The sequence below is a fragment of the Populus euphratica genome, unplaced genomic scaffold (genome assembly GCF_000495115.2).
Source record: "Populus euphratica unplaced genomic scaffold, PopEup_1.0 scaffold35.1, whole genome shotgun sequence".
In the NCBI taxonomy this organism is placed as follows: Eukaryota; Viridiplantae; Streptophyta; class Magnoliopsida; order Malpighiales; family Salicaceae; genus Populus; species Populus euphratica.
In genome coordinates, this window is record NW_011499860.1 from 1384408 (window position 1) to 1397864 (window position 13457).

The following is a 13457-nucleotide window of genomic DNA, read 5'->3' on the forward strand; positions in this document are numbered from 1 at the left end:
TTTTCTGATTTCCTATTTCTGCTCACCCGATATTACACCTTAGAGTTAATGTAATATTTGTTTCCTAAATAAAGCCATGTATAGGCTAGCCTCGGCTGTTGACCTAAAGGAGAAGAGAAAAATATTCAGAGGGGGGTAATTTTTCAAAAAAGAAGGGAAAAAAAAAACCCTAACCCTATCCTCTTAAGTAAAGAAGTCTTAGCCACCCTCTTATTAAAAAAAAAACGAGCAGCCACCCCACTCACTTAAAAAGAGAAAATAGAGATCACTCTCTTGAACGAGAGCCACCTCTCCATCTCCTCATCTCACAGACCCAGCAAAAGAGGACCCCTTTTAACCTTCAAAAGCCACCATATAGGCTTTCATCCGGTGTTGCAGGAGAGGCCTTCATTTTTTTTCCCTCCTAGTCCATCGAACTTCTTCTCGGTGCCACAATAACAACATCATCCCTACCCCTCATGGCTGGTTCCCTTTTGGGAGAAACACGGCAGTAAAGCTAGTTCATGTTTACAATAGCAGGACTCTATCCTCAGCCATCAATAGCGTTTTTCTCCAACGATGAGCTCCCTCCCCAGCGTTGGTTGCAGTCAAGATTAGCCGCAACGTCATCAACAACTCCCGCAACCAGGAGAACATGCAAGCCAGCAAACACCAGTTTGTTTCTTCTCAGTTGCGGTTGTAGACATCCGTCCTCAGCACTAGCATATATAAAAGGAACTAGCAGAGAGAGAGGAAAAATGGACGAGCACAGTACAGAGAAGGAGAGCACAGAAAGCAAAACAGGGGAGAAAGGGCAGGGAAATGAAAAAAAAAATAGATAGAGGGAGAGGGAGGAAGGGCAACGAGAGAGAGGCAGCCCATAGGAAAGTAGAGAAAGAGTAAGAAAACACTGAGGGAAGAACGTCCATTCCACCGGCACATCCCACCTTCATCATCGTCTTTGCCGTCTCTAGAGAGAGCATCGGCAAGAAGAGAAAGACAAAGACCAACACTAGTTTTACCAGCGTTCATAACCGGTCGTGTGCAGAAGCTGCAGCGCCATCCCCTTCGCTCGTTTCAACGCCAGGTAAGTTTCCATGCATTCTCTTCACTTTGCATTTTAATTACATCCCTATTGTGCATGCCTTGTGTGTTTACTGTTAAAGTGAATTAAAATTCACTTGAACAGTAGCTGAGTTTTTTTTGTGTCCAACCGGCAATTGACCCGGCCGGATCTGTTGGTTTCATTTTATTTTTTTTCAAAAAGAGAAAGAGAAAGTGATTTATGATTTTCTGGTACATTTATTTTAAGGTCTGAAATTTTTTTATGTTGTAAAAAAATATCAATTTCATGTTTAGAATACCCGTTTTTTGACATAATGTGACAAATTTATATATATATCAAAAAAATATTTTCTTGTGTGTTGCATATGGCCAATACCCTAACATGTTTTGAATGCTCTGTTTTATACAAAAAATATTGGAAGTTTCAAAAATATGTTTTCACATGGATTTCTTAAATATAGTAAAAATTATTTTCTTGCATTTCTGAGTTTTACAACATGTTTGTAAAACTCCAAAGGGTATTGGTCAATATTCCAAAAAAATAAAAATTTTATTTTAGGGGAAATTTATCTATTATTCACCGTTAATGTTTGGATAAAGAAATTCCAAAGGGATGAATATCCAAAATATTTAATGGGAATAACTTGTTATTATTCACTGTTAATATTTGGATAAAGAAACCTAGAGTAGTAAATATTCAAAATAATTTTCTAGAAATAATAATTTCGTACAGATCCTTGAAAGAAACCTTAATTATAATCGAGGATATTTCAATTTTTTTAACTCGGTTTACGAGCTGTAAGAGTATAAAACACTAAGATAAATTTTTTTTTAAAGCACTTTAGATTTCTAAAATTTTATCCCTCCTCCTTGCGATTTATGAGTCACAAACTCTTGAAATACCGAGGGAAAAATGAGCTTGTAAAGCACATTGAATCTCCTTGGATTTCTATCTTAATAAATTTAGTTAGAATCAAATCGAGAAAAACTGATGGGATTAGAAAATACCAACACCATAGCAATTATAAGACAAACCAAACACTAAGCAGTTTACCTTAGGTAGGGCGTACTAGGGATGCTAACACCTTCCCTTTACGCAACCAGTCCCTTGCCTTAGAATCTCTGAAAGACCAGTTAGGTTTTCTAGTGACTATAATACTAGGTGTCGACTCCCTTTTACATAAAATAATAAAATTAAAAGACCCCGAAATCAATTGATGATCGTCGTGACGCCACACTCCGCTCGTGAGGGTGCGACAATATATATGCATTGATTTTAGCATTTTCAACGTCATTTAAGAAAAAAATTTAATTTTCAAAGGTATTTGGAACGCGTTCAAATTTTAACACGTAAATTTTATGATAATTTATTTTTCTTGTATTTTAACATGTAAATTTTATGATAATTTATTTTTCTTGTTGAGTTTATGTTGGTATTGCTCGCTTTCAAAAATACAAAAAAAAAGAAGAGAAAATCAAAATTAACCAACAAAAAGAAAAGAAAAGAAAAGAAAAAGTTGAGTGACCATTGTGATTTTAGCCAAGTAACACTTCTTCTATAAATACTAAGCTACAATGAATAAAAAAAAAAGAAAAAAGAAAAACTCTAAAAAAAACCTAACCTAAACTCATCTACAAGGGGTCGCCGCCCCTATCTTCTGGGATTGATTTTTTGGCTCCCGAAACCAACTCCTATAGTCAACCACTTCTTTCCCGGCTCCCGAGGTTAGCCAAAACTTCCCTTCCCTTGGCCAAAAAACAAGACAAACCCCACCCCCTTTCGGCAGTTTGGCTCTCCATCTTCCTTGGCAAAAATGAGAGAATCCCACACAAACTCACGGTCTTCTCTCCCAACCAAGAGGCTGCCGCCCCCCGGTTCCTCTCATTTTTCAACTTTCATGACAGCCCTTGTTCCCATCTTCTCCTTCCAGCCCACATGCAACTCCAAAAAAGCAGCCACTAATCTTCTCCTCGACTCAGCCCGTCTCTACTCTCTCTCCGACCATTTTGTTTCCTTTTCTTTTCCTGCAGAAACCAGCCAAATCTCACTCTCAGCTGCTAAACCAACCACCCCCGCTTACAAGATCCCCCTCGCCTGGCCGACACCACTAAAACCGTCGGCCACGACTGCCCCTCTACACACCACATATCTGCCCATCTTCGGCCTCCCGCAGCAGCTCTTCCCCAGGACAACACCTACTGCTTCGACCTCCAGCATTCCTTGCCACCAGTACATGGAACAGAGGAGAAGGAGACGAATAAAAGAAACCAATTTGTAACAAAGAAAATCCAAAAGAAGCCGAGACATATCTGAAAAAGAAAAAAACTAAAATCCACTGCTTGCAATTTTGGTTATTTTTGCAGGTCAAGGCATCACCACTGGTAGGGAAGGGAAGAGAAGGAGAAAACAGGTCGGACCCACCCACTTTCGGGTATTGACTGTGGCGGCGCGTGAACCCACATGCTGCTAGTGACGGTGGCGCATGGAGGAGATGAACCGCCCATGCTCCTGCACTTAGAAGCCTGCCAGCACTGTTCAGGGCCTTCCCTGCAATTCTTGTAGATTTCTGGGTTTCTATTTTGTAATTTTTAAATTGTATTTGATTTATTTTGAATTTTTGTTATTTGTCTTACATGTAAAAAAGGGTGTGTAAGAAAAACACATAATGAAAAAGAGATGTGTGTGTGTGTTTGTATTTTTATTTAGGTTATTGAATTATAAAAATAAAAAAAGACAAAAAGAATTAATTGTTTAATTTGAATATAGTTAAATATCTAATGATAAATAAAATCATGTTATATTTTCCATGAAAGTGTAAGAACATGTTTCTATATATATTTGAGGATTTAATAACTGATTTATTAAAATCTTAGAATTTAATTAATATTTTAAATTTTCAAATCATATCAAATCGCTATGGGTGCTAATACATTCTTTAGCCACAACTAGTTCCTTATCCTCGAATCTCTGATAATGACTAGTATATCCGAGTTTCCTAGGCGACTCCCAAAAACCAAATCAAGCAAACATAACAAAAAAATCACTAGAAATCGTTGCGTGGGTGACATGCAACATCCTCAATTCTTTTAAAACAAATCAAGCAAACATAACAAAAAATCACCAGAAATCGTTGCGCGGGTGACATGCAACATCCTCAATTCTTTTAAATAATCATGTTTGGAAAACTTACCCAGTAAAAATAAAGGGAATAAGAATAATTATAGTAAAAATATTACCTTTTATGACTTTGATTAATGTGTATGAATTAGAGTTCTTTGTAACTTTTATTAACAGTTCTACAAGAGAGAGGAAAGTTTGATCAATTTTATATGTTTTGTTTGGATCAGAAAACCTTATTAAAAAAATAAATGATACTTAGTGATAGTTATAAAGTATTGTGCAAGGAGGTGTTATATAGAGATAGAGATTTCAATAGAAAATCTTGCCATCAATATTTTTATTGGAGATGTTGGAGACACATTTGAAGACATGAAGGATTTGTTTAAAGACTTGGAGATTTTAATGGAAATATAAAGATGTTGCCATAGAGATTTTTTGTTGGAAACTTGAAGATACATTTGGGGATATAAAGGATTTGATATAGACATGGAGATCTCATCTTAGAGATTTTTGTAAGAGACTTGAAAAAAAAATTAAAAGATAATAGAGATATAATTTTAAAAAATTATTTGATATCGGGTTGTGTATTATGAAGATTTTTCCTTGTGTGTTCAGGTTGTCTCTCATTCTTCATAAATTATTAGAGATGTTGTCTACATATTAATTTTTCTATGTTATTTTTTTTAAGGCATGACATTATATCATGATCATGATAAAAGTAACAGGACATGTTAGGGTTTCATGTGATAGTGCTACTCTTTATAGGATGTGGTTATCATATGACATCCTTTATTTAAATGGAAGTAAGCACATTGACACATGTAGTGGTAAGAGAAGAGGTCAAGATTTCAAGAAATATCAAACAATCATGAATGGATCCTTTGGTACTCTTCTTAAATGCCCTAGTAGAAGATTGATGATGTTGTAGAGATTCTACTCTAAAAACATAAGTATTTCTATTTGTTCACACTTTTTTTTTCTACTTGAATATGATTCTCTTTCCTTTTCATATTAAGAAGAGTCATGTTAGGGAGAATATACAAAGGTTCTCATAAAAAATAGTTATAGATACCATTGATTAAAACTTCAGTGGCAATGGATTTGAGTAAATCTTTTAGGTTTAACATTTCCTCATCAAATCTCTAAAGACATGTTGTAGTACTTTTATTATCTCATTGGGTGATAGAGAAGAGCTCAATTGTGCTCTTTTTAACTAGAATACTAGTGTTGAAACAAGAGATAAAATTAGCATAAAGATCATGAAGGTGAAAAATAAAGTTAGGCTCAAGTTTATGATACCATACTTAAGCAAATCTATGAAATACTATAGAGGAAATTTTGCACATAGTATCATTCTTTTGTGTTACAAGCTCAAAGATTCTTCTAACATTTTGCATATGCTTTCTAGAATTTATAAGGCTGTCATATTTATCCAAGTTAGTCTTTGCGAAGACATAGTCTTTTAAGAGATGAGTAAGTGAAACTTTATGATAAAAAGTGGAGAATCTTTTACATGATGCGTGATAAGAATGGCGTTCATTATTAGTAGTTATTTGTCTTGTCTAATATCTATACCTTTTTTCACAGGGAGAGTATATGAGTGAGATTTTGAAGAAAATTGATGGTAATAACAACACTTATACCCAAAGTCTATTAAGGAATGCACTTCGTAGCATCGAGGAAATCACATGGCCAATCTAAGATTCACATAAAAAGTCATTTTAGTTCAAGATTTTATTTTATTGGTTTTTGAATTCTTGAGTTAAGAGAGGAGAGAGAATTTCACTAAAAATGATGAAGGAGAGAGAAAGTTATCAAATGACCACATTTCAACAACCAAATGAATGATTTATATTTGTTATAATTCATTTCATTTTTTATCAAATTAAAAACCTAGAAAAAAAATATGTTTTTTTTCCAATGGATTTTAAATTATTTCTTTTCGAACAAAAAAAATCTAGTTTAATTGTTATATAATTAAATTAAAAAGATTTAAAGAGCTCCCCGTAACATGAGATTAACTAACTTAATATGCCTCGTAACATGAGATTAACTAACTTAATATGCATCTTTATCTCAACTTCCTAACTTAATATTTGATTTGAATCAACATATTTGTTATCATTTATTGAAACATATACTTCTTAATTTATCTTATTTAATATATAGTTTGCAATTAAAAAAAATTTATGGGTGAATACAATATTAACAACACCTGCACTTTTTTGTGTTGAGAAAAAAAAATTGCTTCATCTCATAGCTCATAGCATAAGGCAGGTATTCAAACTAGTTATGGTGATATCATTAGCAACTCAATCATAAATGTTGCTAATTTTTTCGGTTTTATGTATAAGAATATATATTTCCATACAATTTTTTATGCATTATTTATAAAATTTTCTTTAATCTGTTTTGAAACAGTACATCTGTCTCAGTCATGCAATTTTCCACCATCCAACAGCTCTTAAATTTGATTTTGTAAAACAATGGGTTGCCTTTTGTTTTCATATGTTGCAAAAAAATCTTGACAAAAAAAATTCATGTTTTTCCAACTCTGTCATGTTTAAAATGATAAAAGAAAATTATGATTTGAACAATTATAAAAGATAATAATCCTAAATTTTTAATCTAATAAGAAATAACATTAAAAAATATTTAAATAAGAGCTAAAACCAATCTAGTTAATAAAAATTAGACGGAATCAAATTATGAAATCTAATTTTAAAAAAAAAGGAAAACAACTTGAAAATAAAGAAAAATAATAATATATTTTACATCTAATTGAGTATGAACTCGTCTTCAAACGATACAAGCCTGCTGGCCATATAGAAAACTAGGTTTATAAGAGTTTTTTAAGAAATTTCAAATGCGTTTTGTTCCAAAGTCTCACAAATTGAAAATCCCAACAAAATGGTATCTTTTTTTTATATTAATAAACATAGAATTTGAACAAAATTTGTGTTGCAGGCCCACCCTAAGATTTGAAATCTTCTTAAACTAAGGAAACAGAAGGTGCCGGTGCCGTGGCTTGCCGCCTGTTCTTAGAAAAACATGCATGAGTAGTGCAAATTATTTTATTCTGTATAATTGTAAATGAATTCCTCATGCTGAAATTCATAAACATTTAATTAATGATGTAATTCAGGAGTACCATATCCAATTAGATATGGTTTTAATTCTAAAATCATTAATATTTCTTTCATAGAAAAAACTGACGTTATTGTCAATATTTTTTGTCAAAATCACTTTATTGCTTTTTTTTTTTTCAAATTAATTTTTTTCTTTAAATTTTTTTTTTGTATGTGTTTGATATCATAGCAACTTTTATGATTATGATTTCAAAAAAAAAACTATAAATCATAATTTTTTTCATAACAAAGATTTTAAAAAAGAATTTTCAGTGGGACTCATATAAAATTATTATATATTAATTAATCAGACAATTTTAAAATTATGGTTGTCATAAATTACAATTTCAACCACACCTTCTCACACAACCATATAAATACTTCATTTTCTTTTTACATCTAACTCACTTTCTTTACTCTTTATGATTTTGGAAGTATCCCTATTCATAAATTCAAGATCAGTGTCTCCGATTTTGAAAAGAATTCACAAGGCCCGTGCTAATTAACATTAAAAATAAGAAGGGTCTTAATTAATTCTCGCAAGTATTAGCATATATATATATATATTCTATTTACATCTAACTCACTTTCTTTACTCTTTATGATTTTGGAAATATCCCTATTCATAAATTCAAGATCAGTGTCTGTGATTTTGAAAAGAATTCACAAGGCCCGTGCTAATTAACATTAAAAATAAGATGGGTTTTAATTAATTCTCGTAAGTATTAGCAATATATATATAAAGAAATGGTTGGCAGTGGGGAAGATTTCTGTTTAAGAAAATTAAGAAAAACATGCAAGTTGTCGTCATGCTTCCCGACAGATTACAAGGCACAAGCTGTATTCTGTCGGGAAGCATGACGACAACTTGCATGTTTTTCTTAATTTTCTTAAACAGAAATCTTCCCCACTGCCAACCATTTCTTTAAATATTTATAAACCCTCTTAACTTCGCAATCGTATATATCAAGACCTATTCCTTCTTGCAGAAGAACACATACTTAGATACCAAGGAAATAAGTGATCCAAACAAGCAAGCATCCAATAAGGTTTCGGGTGTTCCGACAAGTGATATTCTTATCTTTACCCATCAGAGTCTAATCAAATTGACACAATATTTAATATGGTTCGGTAAATCATTTATATTTATGGAAAAGATCCATATTATTAGAGATAAAAAAAAGATCAATACAAATACAAGATGGAGGAGGATCATATCTACTCTACTAATATTCCACTAAGCATAGTGGTGGGATATTGCAATAAAATGATAATTTCCTAACAATCACCCCCTTTGTCATTTGTGTGGGCAATTTTCTTCTTACTTCTTTAGCACAAGCTTGCATCTTGCAGCTTTTCAAGTTTCCATTCTGAGAGCATCTGCAATCAAGTTTACAAGTACTTGCCAAACCTTTCAATCATTAGAGTCATGAAAGCACACATTTGCTCACACCAAAAGATCACTTCAACCAGATGATCTCTTACATCATATCTGAAGAGTGTTAATACTTGTCTCTTCAACATAATATTCCTCTTCGAGTGATTAATTATACTCAATCCAGAATGATTTTTCAAGCCTCACACCAAAGCTTACAACACCCCCTCAAATAGAAATTTCTATTTTCAAGTGTAACAATCATTATTTGAGTATTTGAATATGATCACGATTCTAAGAGTTTACTCATCCTAGAGTTACGTCTGTCCTCTATTCTACCCTAGGTACCACGCCTTACTTCTCCGTGAGTCTCTCGTTCTTAGTCCTAAGAGTCTAGATAGCTCTCCATTTTTAACTATAGGGGTAGCCCATTAAAGGTTGACCCATATTTGTTTTCATACTCTGAGTATTACAATGCCATTATTGAGCTCATCACCTTGATAAGACTCAACTTGTTCCAGGAACTTGCACATGCCTTCTACTCCTATATAACAGTCACGTCTTAATGCTCAATAAGTTATCCACTTATTGTTCAAGGCAAATGTCTTCATTATCAAGCTCATGGATCATTAACATGGGGGCAATATCCATGAAAGTCAATCTTGTATTGGTCTCCATACTCATCATAGCTACTTCATTGGTTATTCACCACTCATATCTAGCCATCACAACTATGGGGTTGTACTTGAGCTTATATCATGGTCCTCATACATTTTCTAAGGTGTCCTTTCCCGTTGTCATGGGGAGTTATGATCTTGGGCTTATATCATGGCCCTCACACCTTCTCTCTAAAATGTATTCGCCTTTCATAAGCGGTCGCATCCTCCTTCAGCTGAGATACTTTAAAGTGACTCTAAAATTCTCTACTATCATGTGGACTATGAGAAAGATTATTGCCACTAACTACATAGAAAGAGAGAGTTGCAGTATACTCCTTACAATTCTCCATCTTGATTTCTATATTTAGAGTTTCTACGCCTTTCTGCTTGATAGCTCCACCCACACCAACTCTCTTTTGGTATATTTACCTTTTATAAACATGTCGTACGTCAAAATTCGCACGGCATCGACTTGGCGATTTTTTTCATTTCTCATTTGCTTTGATTGGTTCGTTAGAGTCGTCACCTAGTATTTAATTGAGGGTTACTAGGAAACCTAGATGTACTGGTCTTGTCAGACATTCACGGGTAAGGGACTGGTTGTGATTAGAAAAAATATTAGTACTCCTAATGCACCCTACCTGAGGTAAGCTGCTTTGTGAACTTGACGTGTTAAAAAAAATTTAAAATTATGTTCTTTCATCGAATTTTAGAAATACAACTTACATGTAAGTTTATAATTCTTTATTCGTGAGCAAATCAAAATATTAAATTCTTCTTTATTCTTGCAGTTTTATCATAAAAAAACATTCATAAAAAAAAATCACACATTTTCTTTTCACTATACTTTTCTTTTTTTATCTTTTTTTTTGTTTTGTTCTTTCTGTACATCCATATTAAAAATAAAAAAAATTCAAACTAAACAAAAATTACATTACATAATTTAAAAATTACAAAGTAGTCCCTAAAACTCTAGAAATTGCAGGGAAGATAATCTACAATCGCAGGAATAGTGTGGCGCGTCTCCCTACACGATGCGTGGGTTCACGCGCCACAACTGATAACACCTGAAAATGGGCGGATCTGCCCTACTTTCTTCTTCTCTCCCCTTCTGCATCGGTGGTGGGAAGTAGCATCACTTGCAAAGCCAAGAAAACACAACAAGCAATGGTTTTTATTTCATTTTTCTCCTTTTCAGATCTACTCCCGGTCCTCCCCCTTGGTTTTCTGTTCTTTCCTTCTTCATGTGGCATGTCTGCCAACTTTTTCTCCCCTTCCCCTCTGCATCGGTGGTGGTCCCTTTTCAGATCTCTTTCACCTTTGTTCTCCCCTTCTCTCAATCCATTTGATTTCTGCTGGTGGCAGATCTGGCGTTTGGAGGAGGGAGCTATTAGTGTGGGTTGCTGCCAAGGTCTTTACTCCGGCTGGTGGCAGCGGTGGTTGGCTTTTGCTGCTGGTGTCTGGAGGCTAAGGAAGAAGAGACTTGCTGGCTGAGGGGAAGACTGTGGGTCTAAGGAGACGGGGAATGACTTTACCTGTTCTTTAGTCAGGGGAGATGAGGTTGTTCTGCGGCCAGCTGGGAAAAGGAAATGAGGGGGAAGGCGACTGATTTGGCCAAGAAAAGGGGAGGCAGCTCTGGTTTGTTTTGGCAAAGAAGACCAGAGGAAAAGGGAGAAGAAGATGGAGCAAAAGCTCAGGGAAAGGGAGGTTGGTTTGGTTTCCAAGGGGGCTGGCCGGTTCTGATTGAATTTGATCCTTTAATTTTTCAAACAATACCTTTTCAATCCCTTAAGTTTTTTAAAATTCAATTTTCATATAAAACTTTATTTTATTTTTTTCAACCCCTAGTTTGAGAGAAAATTGGGAGGGTCGTCAAATTTTGACAATAAAGAGAAAAGTTTTTAGTTAACATTGATTTAGATTGTCGTACCCACGTTAGCGGAGCGCGGCGATCCTCGATTGGTTTCGGGGTCTTTTGTTTGTTTTGCGAATAAGAGTCTCCACCTAGTATTTTGATCACTAGGAACCCTAACTGGTTTTCAAGGCAAGGGACTGGTTGTGTAAAGAGAAGGTATTAGCACCCCTAATACGCCCTACCTAAAGTAAGCTGCTTGGTGTTTGGTTTGCTTTATAATTGCTATGGTGTTTGTATTTTTCTAATCCCATTAGTTTTTCCTAGGTTTGATTCAAACTAAATTATTAAGATAGAAATCCAAGGAGATTCCATGTGCTTCGAAAGCTCATTTTTCCCTTAGTATTTCAAGAGTTTGCGACTTGTAAATCGCAAGGAGGAGGGACAAAAATTTAGAAATCTAGGGCGCTTTAAAAAAAAAACTATTTTTTGCCTTAGTGTTTTATACTCTGACGGCTCGTAAACCGAGTAAAAAATTGAAATATCCTTGATTATAATCATGGCTTCTTCAAGGATGTGTGTACATTTATTATTCCTAGAAAATTATTTTGGATATTTACCACTCCGCGTTTCTTTATCTAAATATTAACAGTGAATAATAACAAATTATTCCCAACAATATTTTGGATATTCATCCTTTAAGGATTTTTTTATCCAAACATTAGCGGTGAATAATAGATGAATTTCCCTCAAAATAAGATTTTTATATTTTTTAGAATATTGGCCAACACCCTTTGGAATTTTACAAACATGTTGTAAAATCCACAAATCAAGAAAATAATTTTTATGTTTAAGAAATCCATGCGAAAACATATTTTCAAAACTTCCAATATTTTTTCTATATATATAAAAAAAAACATTCAAAAACATGTTAGGGTAGTGGCTGTATGCAATACATAAGAAAACATTTTTTGATATATATGTATATTTGTCACATTGCGTCGAAAATCAAGTATTCTAAATACAAGTTTGATATATTTTTTAACAACATAAAAAATCCAAACCTTGAAATAAATATGCCAAAAAAAATCATAAATCTCTTTCTTTTTTTCTTTATTTTATTTTTTTAAAGATAAAAAAAAGAACCTGCCTGGTCACTTGCCCAAGCAAGTGACCCGGCTAGACACAAAAAGGATGCAGTTGCAGTTTAATCAAAGCTGGCGGGTTACTGTTCAAGTGAATTAATTCACTTGAACAGTGCACACACAAGGTAAAATGGATGCAAAGAGACCACGTTACTGTTTAAGTGAATTAAAATTCACAAATAGTGCAAACACAAAGAAAACAAATGCATGCAAGAGGTGAAGAGAACAGACCTGGAGACAAAGAAGCTGTGTTAGTCTGCTTCAAACCTTTTCCTCCTATTCTATATTGGCGTCTGTTTCTGGTTTTTTTTTCTTTCCTCTGCGTCTTTGCCAATCTCTCCCCCTGGTTCTTGCACTTTCTTTTTCCCTGTTCTGTAGATGTTATATACAGAAAAATGAAAGCAAAGACCGAAAGGCCAATCCTTGCTTATTTATGTTTTCTCTTTCTTTTCTCGTTTCTCCTGCTCTTTCTTCTCCTCCTCTTCCACTGCTTGCCTTCCTGAACTCACAACAACACAAGGATAAGGAAAGAAAACTCCCTTTGTTCTCTGCGTTTTTTTTTACTCCCTGCCTCTCTTGCTTTTTTCTTATCTTTCTTTTGTTGTCCCTCTCCTTTGCTGTCCCTCTGTTCTTTTTTTCTATTTTTCTTTTCCTGCTCCCTCTTTTCCTTCTCCTATTGCATGCCTCTCCGTGGAGATGATGAGGGAGGTGGCAATGAAAGTGTGTTATGCTGGTTGAGTTCATGCCCCTGCCTCTGTATTTTTCTTTGCTTTCGACAGTGTAGTTCTGCTCTCTTTTTTCCTTTCGTTCTTCTCCCTTCTGTCCTCTTTTTTTTTTTTATAGGGTCAGCAGCCGAAGCTTCTATATAGCCTATACATGTCTTTATTTAGGAACAAATATTACATTAACTCTAGGGTGTAATATCGGGTGAGCAGAAATAGAAAATTAGAATATTTGATTTTGATTATGTGATCAACAGTGATTTCTTTCCTAGTTAGAGGATGGTGCGACTCTTTTCTTTCCTTCCATAGAGCCAGCAGCTCCCTTTGAAATGAGGCAATAAAAACATGGTTACAGCTCAAAAAATCAGGCTTGAAGATAAAGGAAAAACAGCAGGAAATTTCAAAGAACAA